Source organism: Neolamprologus brichardi, chromosome 7 (genome assembly GCF_056152115.1).
Source record: "Neolamprologus brichardi isolate AB-2024 chromosome 7, ASM5615211v1, whole genome shotgun sequence".
NCBI lineage: Eukaryota > Metazoa > Chordata > Actinopteri > Cichliformes > Cichlidae > Neolamprologus > Neolamprologus brichardi.
In genome coordinates this window covers 8,848,818-8,857,894 of record NC_142110.1, presented here as the reverse complement: position 1 = coordinate 8,857,894, position 9,077 = coordinate 8,848,818, and the positions used below count along the sequence as shown (strand labels likewise).

General features: G+C 39.3%; 1 pseudogene; it reads left to right on the top strand.

Annotated features, from left to right (window-relative positions):
• Nucleotides 1–3,155: 3,155 nt before the first annotated feature.
• On the top strand, nucleotides 3,156–5,295 carry LOC148101959 (uncharacterized; annotated as a pseudogene).
• The last annotated feature ends 3,782 nt before the right edge of the window (nucleotides 5,296–9,077 follow it).

Here is a 9,077-nt window from a genome sequence, read left to right as displayed (position 1 = left end):
AGACTTAAGTCAGATGTCTTGCTCTAGAAGTGACATCTCCAGTTTCATTATTCACTGATGACTCCTCTACTTCAGTGCACATCAGTGCATTGAAAATATTTTGAAACCACCATTACTAAAATTTAAAAACGAACTTAACCTTGACTTCATTAATATCAATCTAGTTAACACAAAAGTTAAACAGTAAGATATTGATAGACCTGTAGCTTGCTACTGTCAACAACCTTCTACTGCTTAGAGGTATTTCTAATTTGGCTTTCTGTTTTTCTTCTTTTTTTCACATATGGTGTACAAACAGTGTAATGACTGTGAATGCTTCTATGCTGGTAATGTCAGGGCTATGTGTGCGGGCAGGCGGAGATGAGGATCCTACGGTGGCCCCTAGAGACAAAGCACATACAAACTCCAAAACACTTGCAAACTCCAAAACACATGCAAACTCCAAAACACATGCAAACTCCAAAACACTTGCAAACTCCAAAACACTTGCAAACTCCAAAACACATGCAAACCCCAAAGCACATGCAAATTCCAAAACACAACGGAAGTGCTCCAGGACGCTAGGGGCAGTGGTGAGCTTTTGTTACCTAGTAACTACACAAGCCAGGATGTACCAATGACCGGATTTGGGGTCTGCAGCCTTAAAGGCCGCATTTTAAGGCCGATTACGTCACAGCGACACGACGAAGGCTGTCCCAATTCGAAGGCTGCTCGAAATGCGGCCCTCAAATGCGTCCTTAATTTCCCTGAATTTTAAGGATGGGTCGCTGTAGCCTTCATGGCCCAACATATCCCAGATTTCATAGCGCGGCTGTGGTGTGGATAATTTTGCCGAAAAAAACGGCTGAAGCGGAGCCGCTGAAGAGTAAACTTTCAGAAGTAAGTACTGAATATTATGTCACTTATTTATGCGCAAATGTTTTTTATAATGAAGAACATTAAAACATTACTGTTGGCCACATGTCGGGAAAGTTATGTGACATTAGCGATGTTTGTACTAACTTGGTTTTAAAGCCTTTACTCCAAAATATACGCCGTTCAATACTTGACTTTAATCTTACAGAGAATGTGATGATTTTATGGATAATTAAAGTCAGTCATATATCCACAAACACAACAGGCTGAAAGTCAGTGATGCTGCTCCGTTTGCAGTACTGAATATCACAGCACAAGCAGGATTCACTGCACTGTTAATGTTAGCTATGTTATATTGCTGCCTCTGTTCGGTGGTGTCAAGCCAAATGGAGTTTAACGTGTGTTTGAACGAGCTGACGGTTCACTCGTTAAGCTGAAAGAAAGATGCTTTAATCACAGGAGTCACACATGTGTCCACTGTACCATCTGGGAACTCTTCTTGTTTCGTAATAACACAGTCCTCCTTCTTTTGTGCTGTTTTGTAGCAGTGTATACACCTGAGACTGTCACCTGTCTGTCTGTCCTGCACTCTCTCTCTTTTTCTTTCTCTCTGATTGTGTAATAAAAGTATGAACATGTATTTATGTTACACTTGTGTTTGAATCCTGCAGCTTATCACGCATTTGATTTCCATGTGTGACAACTGCAAGTGTCCAGAGTGAGGACAGACTGAGGGACTCACTGCTGCACATCATCTGTGAGGCTTTGCACCCCTGATGATCCACCAGGACTCAGCAGTGTGTGAGGAAGAGGAGGAGGAAGAGCCAGCAGCAGCTGACAGATGGAGAGAATAGACAGACTGTTCCCTGTTTGTGAAGGACTGCTAGGAAAGTTTAACATAACTAATTGTCTGTCCTGAATCAGTCTTATTAGGTAATGTTCAAATAATTTTATCATTCCAGTGTTTGCAGTGTGGGAGAAAGTACTCAGGGCCTTCAAGTGACACACTATGAAAGGAAGAAACACGTTTAATATTCAGAAACCTAAAGTATGTATCAGCAGCTGAATGGACCTAAAAATAAATGTTTGTTTCAGTTCTATGAAGCTTTGAGTATTTTGGATTAGTAGTACTGCTGTGTTTGTTGCATCATATTGCTGTAATTGTTTATATGCTTTATATATTCTGAGGTAAGTTGATCTATAGTGTTACATCATATTCTATAATGATGTTATGTGTTTGGATACTTTCTGCCCAGTTTGACCCATTTAGCAGAAGTCAGCCTGTTTAAGGCTCTGATATCTATTCTGTATGACTTAAAGCAGTTATGACATGGTCTGATTTTCTCACCCAATAAAGGAATATTCAATATATCAGTCTACTCTTCATTTTATCAGAAACAGTTATCACAGCTCATATAATTTCTTTTTACACGCGTATGTAAGCAATGAGCCAAATTTAGTAATGCCAACATACTGAAGGAACAACATTTCTCTCTTATATATGATACACCTATATATGCACTGTCAAAGATACTTGTCTTTGAGTGAAGATTTAAGGTGATAAGACCTATAAATAACTGCAACTTGAATCTGTACTGAGGCTCAGTATTTGACACAGAGTTCATGTTCACTGCTGTAATAGCTAATAATGATTAATATAATAACTATAATATTGGCCATATTATATTTACATTACCAAAGTGATATGACTTTAGTCTCATGAACAACATTAGCTAATTGTTATTTACTAACTAATCTTAAATGACTGTTCAGTACAGAAATTAAGCCCAAAAATCATGTTTTACTGTCCTGTGGTCTCAACCTCAGATACTTATCGAATCACACAAAGCTCTTGTAGAAACAAACAAACAAATGAACAAAATATGTTTTCCTTCATTTCTGTCAAACAAAGTTGTATGACACGTTTCCAGCGGTTAGTATCATGGTTGCTAGGCAACCTGGGAAGCACGACAGAGACTAGACCGTCCCATACAGACAAACTTGCCGTTTATTTTGCAAATCGAGCTCAACACTGCCCCTAGCGTCCTGGAGCACTTCCGTTGTGTTTTGGAATTTGCATGTGCTTTGGAGTTTGCAAGTGTTTTGGAGTTTGCATGTGTTTTGGAGTTTGCATGTGTTTTGGAGTTTGCAAGTGTTTTGGAGTTTGTACGTGCTTTGTCTCTAGGGGCCACCGTAGAAAACTCCCTAATATAGCGACAAAATCGCTAAGTTGGCAACACTGTTTTCAGGGTATTTAAAAAAATTCAAAACAAAACAAAACAAAACCGTGCATCTCAATGGGCATTCTCTGAGCATGCGCAGAATTACGCACAGCTGTCCTGTGATCCTGTGATCGAACAAAGGATCAAAGGCTCAAAGAGCACTGACGTCAAATTCGCGGCCACAAAAGTCCTTAAATACCCCCTCTTCACCTTCGCAAACACAGTTTTACTTGGAACATTTTCGGAAACAGCGAGTTGTGTTTTGCAAACCAGAAACCTTTCAGAAAGGGACTATTTTTAAACTTAAACAATTAAGCAAACATTTTTTCTTGTCGACACTTTGCATTAAACCTTTAAAGAAATGTCACACGAAACATTTAATAATTCACAGTCTGACAGAGAGATTCGAGAGGAATCACAAAGACTGTATGGGTTGATGGAGAGAGAAATACCTGACCCTATGGAGCTTCAAATGAAAATACAAGAACTCCAGTTGGAGTTGAGCACCCTAAAGTGCAAAAAGAATTATTATAAAGATCATTTCCATCAGTCAAGAGATAAGCTTAAAAACATGAAGGCTCAGTTGTCTCAGATTGAAAGTGAGAGAAACGAGCAAAAGAAAGAGAACACAGATCTCAAGGACTCTTTAGAGAGACTTGAGCAGCAAGTGGGAGAAGCTCACCATAAAACAATAAAAAAAGAAGAGATAATAGAAAAACAACATAGGGAAATATTTCAGAAGACAGAACTCACAGTTGAGCTGAAAAGAGAAATTTGTACTCTTCAGCGTCAGGTGAGACAGGCACTGGATGAAAAGCAGTCACAGGTGGAATCTCTGGAGGCTAAAATGCAGGAGCAGGTAAGCACAATTCAGAGGATGCACCATGACTTTCAAGAGAAAGAAGAATATCTCCTTAAAGAGAACAGCAGCATTGCTGCTGAGATAAAAAAATTAAAAACAGAGAACACAAATCTCAAGAAACATTTAGAAAATCTTGAGTATCAAGAAAAGACAACAGAAAGTCTGACACTACAAATATTTCTGCTGGAAGAAAAAGTCAAAAAGCAGAATTTCAAACTTGTTCATAAACAAGATCTCATAGATGAACTTTATGAACATCTTAACACGAAAAGAGAAATAATTAATAATCTTAAGGATGAGCTGACAAGGGAGGAGGAAGAAAAAGTATTAGCTGCTGTTCACAACATCACTGGTGAACCTCTGCAGCAGGAGAGTCTTGCTCATGAACTTGAGGGGCTTGTTTCTCCTGTCTCAGAACCATCTCCTGATGTGGACCCGACACAGGAGAATCTTGCTCCTGAACCTGAGGAGCTTGTTTCTCCTGTCTCAGAACCATCTCCTGATGTGGTCCCGACACAGGACAATCTTGGTCTTCAACCTTAAGAGCTTGATTCTCCTGTCTCAGAACCATCTCCTGACGTGGTTCCGACTAGTAGTGGTTCATGGCGTCATGGTGCCAAACGCCTACTTAAAATAGGTTTAGGTGTTGCCGCAGTAGGCCTTATTATACCTGCAGCTTACTGGGGCTTTTCAATGCTTTACAGTGATTGCCTTTTTAACTCTGCCTATAGCCTCCTTGAGCCATATTGCTACCTTAGTGATGGATTAGTTCCCTTTTAAAGACTAGTAATGATGGACTGCTTTTCATCCACAGTCCAGAAAACCATACGTTGTTCATGTTAGACAACATGAGCAACATTTAGCTAACTCGTGCTCTCATTTTTCTTTTCTTTTGCCTCTCACCCCCAACCAGTCGTGACAGATGGCTGCCCCTTCCTGAGCCTGGTTCTGTCAAAGGTTTCTTCCTGTTAAAAGGGAGTTTTTCCTTTCCACCGTGCCTAGTGCTTGCTCACAGGGGATCATTTGATTGTTGAGGTTTAATTTGCTTGAACTAAAAAAGTTCAACATTCTGGTGAGGGGTTCACATAGTAGGGAGCACTACAAAAGCTACAAATCTTTTAAAAAGATTTGTTAGCGGCAAATAAAAATAAAGAAAACAATTTTTGAAAAACATCTCTTACGGCTCTGTTTATTTGCTTAAATGAACACTTGTATTTTTTGTCATAGAAGAATATACATTGTCTTAAGTAAGTTTAATAATTTTAAATTTAGCCCTGTCACGGTTCTGGGTCAGTTTGACCCAGTACTTTGAGTTGTTATGTTTTGGTGTGTTTTTGCATTATGGATTGTTTTCTTATTCTCTTGTGGTGCTTTTGTTGGTTATGATGATGATGATGATGATGATGATGATGATTATTATTATTATTAATAATAATCCATGTTTTAGTTATTCTTGTTTAGGGATTAGTTCTTAGGTTTTGTGTTCTCGTGTTTATTGCTGGTTTAGTTCAGTGTCTAGTCTGTCTCTCTCTGTCCAGTCCGTGTCTTAGTTTAGTGTGTATTGTTTCCTGTTTTATTTTGAAGGATTGTGTCTTATGTCAGTGTGTCCAGCTTTGATCCCCTGACTCGTTAGCCCCAATCTCTCCCAGCTGTGTCTCCCTCCTGTTTTCCATTCCCTGATTACTTCCCTGTGTATATTAGCCCTGTGTTTGCCCTTGCTCAGTGTTGCGTCGTACCATCGGGTTATACTTGTGTGTTTTCGTGTTCAGTATTTTTGTGTTCAGTTCATGATTTGTTTTCTCCAGCAATGAAGTTGAGGTTTTGAGTTACAATTCTGTGTTCGAGTCCTGCATTTGGATCCTACGGTGGCCCCTAGAGACAAAGCACGTACAAACTCCAAAACACTTGCAAACTCCAAAACACTTGCAAACTCCAAAACACATGCAAACTCCAAAACACTTGCAAACTCCAAAACACTTGCAAACTCCAAAACACATGCAAACCCCAAAGCACATGCAAATTCCAAAACACAACGGAAGTGCTCCAGGACGCTAGGGGCAGTGTTGAGCTCGATTTGCAAAATAAACGGCAAGTTTGTCTGTATGGGACGGTCTAGTCTCTGTCGCGCTTCCCAGGTTGCCTAGCAACCATGATACTAACCGCTGGAAACGTGTCATACAACTTTGTTTGACAGAAATGAAGGAAAACATATTTTGTTCATTTGTTTGTTTGTTTCTACAAGAGCTTTGTGTGATTTGATAAGTATCTGAGGTTGAGACCACAGGACAGTAAAACATGATTTTTGGGCTTAATTTCTGTACTGAACAGTCATTTAAGATTAGTTAGTAAATAACAATTAGCTAATGTTGTTCATGAGACTAAAGTCATATCACTTTGGTAATGTAAATATAATATGGCCAATATTATAGTTATTATATTAATCATTATTAGCTATTACAGCAGTGAACATGAACTCTGTGTCAAATACTGAGCCTCAGTACAGATTCAAGTTGCAGTTATTTATAGGTCTTATCACCTTAAATCTTCACTCAAAGACAAGTATCTTTGACAGTGCATATATAGGTGTATCATATATAAGAGAGAAATGTTGTTCCTTCAGTATGTTGGCATTACTAAATTTGGCTCATTGCTTACATACGCGTGTAAAAAGAAATTATATGAGCTGTGATAACTGTTTCTGATAAAATGAAGAGTAGACTGATATATTGAATATTCCTTTATTGGGTGAGAAAATCAGACCATGTCATAACTGCTTTAAGTCATACAGAATAGATATCAGAGCCTTAAACAGGCTGACTTCTGCTAAATGGGTCAAACTGGGCAGAAAGTATCCAAACACATAACATCATTATAGAATATGATGTAACACTATAGATCAACTTACCTCAGAATATATAAAGCATATAAACAATTACAGCAATATGATGCAACAAACACAGCAGTACTACTAATCCAAAATACTCAAAGCTTCATAGAACTGAAACAAACATTTATTTTTAGGTCCATTCAGCTGCTGATACATACTTTAGGTTTCTGAATATTAAACTTGTTTCTTCCTTTCATAGTGTGTCACTTGAAGGCCCTGAGTACTTTCTCCCACACTGCAAACACTGGAATGATAAAATTATTTGAACATTACCTAATAAGACTGATTCAGGACAGACAATTAGTTATGTTAAACTTTCCTAGCAGTCCTTCACAAACAGGGAACAGTCTGTCTATTCTCTCCATCTGTCAGCTGCTGCTGGCTCTTCCTCCTCCTCTTCCTCACACACTGCTGAGTCCTGGTGGATCATCAGGGGTGCAAAGCCTCACAGATGATGTGCAGCAGTGAGTCCCTCAGTCTGTCCTCACTCTGGACACTTGCAGTTGTCACACATGGAAATCAAATGCGTGATAAGCTGCAGGATTCAAACACAAGTGTAACATAAATACATGTTCATACTTTTATTACACAATCAGAGAGAAAGAAAAAGAGAGAGAGTGCAGGACAGACAGACAGGTGACAGTCTCAGGTGTATACACTGCTACAAAACAGCACAAAAGAAGGAGGACTGTGTTATTACGAAACAAGAAGAGTTCCCAGATGGTACAGTGGACACATGTGTGACTCCTGTGATTAAAGCATCTTTCTTTCAGCTTAACGAGTGAACCGTCAGCTCGTTCAAACACACGTTAAACTCCATTTGGCTCGACACCACCGAACAGAGGCAGCAATATAACATAGCTAACATTAACAGTGCAGTGAATCCTGCTTGATATTCAGGACTGCAAACCGAGCAGCATCACTGACTTTCAGCCTGTTGTGTTTGTGGATATATGACTGACTTTAATTATCCATAAAATCATCACATTCTCTGTAAGATTAAAGTCAAGTATTGAACGGCGTATATTTTGGAGTAAAGGCTTTAAAACCAAGTTAGTACAAACATCGCTAATGTCACATAACTTTCCCGACATGTGGCCAACAGTAATGTTTTAATGTTCTTCATTATAAAAAACATTTGCGCATAAATAAGTGACATAATATTCAGTACTTACTTCTGAAAGTTTACTCTTCGGCGGCTCCGCTTCAGCCGTTTTTTTCGGCAAAATTATCCACACCACAGCCGCGCTATGAAATCTGGGATATGTTGGGCCATGAAGGCTACAGCGACCCATCCTTAAAATTCAGGGAAATTAAGGACGCATTTGAGGGCCGCATTTTGAGCAGCCTTCGAATTGGGCAAGCCTTCGTCATGTCGCTGTGATGTAATCGGCCTTAAAATGTGGCCTTTAAGGCTGCAGACCCCAAATCCGGTCATTGGTACATCCTGGCTTGTGTAGTTACTAGGTAACAAAAGCTCAACACTGCCCCTAGCGTCCTGGAGCACTTCCGTTGTGTTTTGGAATTTGCATGTGCTTTGGGGTTTGCATGTGTTTTGGAGTTTGCATGTGTTTTGGAGTTTGCATGTGTTTTGGAGTTTGCATGTGTTTTGGAGTTTGCATGTGTTTTGGAGTTTGCATGTGTTTTGGAGTTTGCATGTGTTTTGGAGTTTGCAAGTGTTTTGGAGTTTGTATGTGCTTTGTCTCTAGGGGCCACCGTACTTAACAGCCTTTTGGAAATGATTTTCATACTTTCATGTAACAGTAAAAAAGAAATAATCCCCCTTTTGTTGTAGATGCGTAGTATTAGATGGTGGGCTCCTGAAGCCATCAAATTGAAGAGGTGGAGGTGGAAGGACATCTGGTTGATGTACTACAACCCTCCAAGCTGGCTGTGGATGCTGGGAGGAGACAGCACTGTCTTATGAAGCCAAGTCAACCAGTGATACATGCAAACTTGTATCCTGGTGATAATTGGAGAGATGTCTGCCAATAAGTCTTTTGTGCAATATGAGGACATCTGAATAAGCAGCTCCCCCTAAAGCCTCCTGTGAGGTATACACCTTTAAAGAATATACTCTCATATTTCAGAGTTTAAGAACAATTTCAACCAAACAATAATCAAACACATAGAGAGGAAGAAACAGAGAAACACAGGAAACCCTAACCACCATGTTTGGAGGATCAGACTTTTTTGTTTTTGCTTTTTTCTTCAGTAATCAGACATATCATACTGCAATGTGTGCATACAT